Source organism: Wasmannia auropunctata, unplaced genomic scaffold (genome assembly GCF_000956235.1).
Source record: "Wasmannia auropunctata unplaced genomic scaffold, wasmannia.A_1.0 LD336076.1, whole genome shotgun sequence".
Classification (NCBI taxonomy): Eukaryota; Metazoa; Arthropoda; class Insecta; order Hymenoptera; family Formicidae; genus Wasmannia; species Wasmannia auropunctata.
This window is the reverse complement of record NW_012026814.1, coordinates 4,312,956-4,315,081: the sequence shown is the minus strand read 5'-3', so window position 1 is coordinate 4,315,081 and position 2,126 is coordinate 4,312,956.

The following is a 2,126-nucleotide window of genomic DNA, read 5'->3' as shown; positions in this document are numbered from 1 at the left end:
GTCATCTACGCCAATTCACTAGAGGAACATGAAAGGAAGTATAAACTATTAATCGATCGGCTCCGGAAGGCTAATTTAAAATTACAACCCGACAAATGCGAATTCTTAAAAACTGAAGTAACTTATCTGGGACATATAATCAGTAAAGATGGAGTTAGACCGGACCCTAAGAAATTAGAAGCTGTACGACAATTTCCTAGGCCTAAAACGCCTAAGAATATTAAGCAATTCCTTGGATTAGCAGGATATTACCGAAGATTTATACATAATTTTTCAAAATTAGCAAAGATTTTAACAAATCTACTAAAAAACAACACACCTTTCGAATGGACCACACAACCTCAACATGTCGAAAGAAAAACCAGCACGGGTGTTAAGTGAGTTCGAAAGAAGGGCAATTGAACTAGGAGAGTCTCTTGAAATAGGTTTACCCTTAGAGGGATTCGAGGATTATCCGGTAGAGGTAGGACCTCGCTCATCACGAGCCATGCCAACCACCTCCAAAGAATCTGATACCCAGACACCACACACAAGAGGAACCCAGGCCGGGCCAGAGACACGAGCAGCAAAGAGAACACTGCGTCAGACTCTACCTACTGAACCACCTCCAAAGAAAACACCACCCAATCAATTAACGAGGATAGAGACTCAGCTTCATGACCTCTACACATTGGTAGCCACAGGCTTCTCCAAGGTAGAGTTGAACCAGCAGAAAATTATGGCACTCCTAGAAGAGCAAGGCACGAGAATCGGTGTTGCCGAGACAAGAATCACATCCTTAACCATTGCGAGGAAAGAACAACACATACAAACCATGAGACAAACAGAAGCACCCAGGGCTCATGAGCCGACACCTCATGCACCCGAAAAGAAATCGTTTGGTGGACTAGGATTCGCATGATCTCATAAGAAACTTACGACAATAGAATTTTATCTTTATAAAAAAAAAAAAAAAAAATATAATAATAATAATAATAAAAATATAAATATATAATAATAATAATAATAATAATAATAATAATATAATGTTAAAAGCTCACATATACGCGTACATATATATTTCATAGGGTAAAATAAAATAATACGTTCAATTGACTAATTGCGACCCATTATACATTGTGTTAATTACAAGTCTCTCAATTGTAACCACTATTAACATTAAGTTAATATTAACGTAATGCGAAACAAGCATAAAAAGCCGAAACATCACACCTAATCATATTCTAATTATTATTAAGGTTATCCATAAAAGTTTCTTTCGATTCGTAATATTAACCTACCCTTTTTTTTGATTATATTAAAATAATATATAGTAAATACTTATAGTTTATACACATTCTTGTACGCACATTTGCGCCCCAGCAACGTACTGTATTACATAATAAATTACTGTGCGCAATAAGGAGTACGAAAGAATTTAGGAAGGGGTTTTGGAGGTCGCCTTTTCTTTCCTACTTCTTTTTAATACTCCGAAGGTGCGATAACTAACCATCGAAAGAAAAGAATCAATTACTTTATTAATTTTGCAAATGTCGTGTATCCCCCAACATTTGTCTAAGGCGGGGGGTGTTACGTCCTGAGGACTCCACGATTCTTTTCTTTCGTGGAAAATGTCAAAGTTAGCCGCCGAAAGCGACGAGCGATATCAGGGGCAATAATTTAATTAAATATTAGATTTAAGACTTCCTGCGTTCTAAGAAACGGATGAGCGAGAGCTTTCAATTAGCACAATCTGCTGCCGATAAGCCCGATTTGCCTACAAATAGAGACAATCGCCGCCTGGTTTCGCGTGCAAGTTTTGGGAAGGAGACCCTTCCGGTCCCCAAAAGATAAGATTCAGTAATTAATTTGGCACACGCCAAATTAGGCGAAGATCTTATCTATCGGTCGCCAACGCCGCGCAAAAATCGGCGGATCAAAGAGGGGTCACTCCGATAACCCCTTTTCCGGATCCGGCGGCTCCCGAAAATCAAAGGAGGCTGACCAGGATCCCAGGTATATATATATGGATTCTCCGGGCGACGGCAGTCTCTCAAAGTTCGCCAGTCAATTCAGTTGTCACGCTGTCATTTTTAAACGGCAGAAAAAGAACTTATACTTTGTGCGCGGGTGAAAATCGAGTGCCC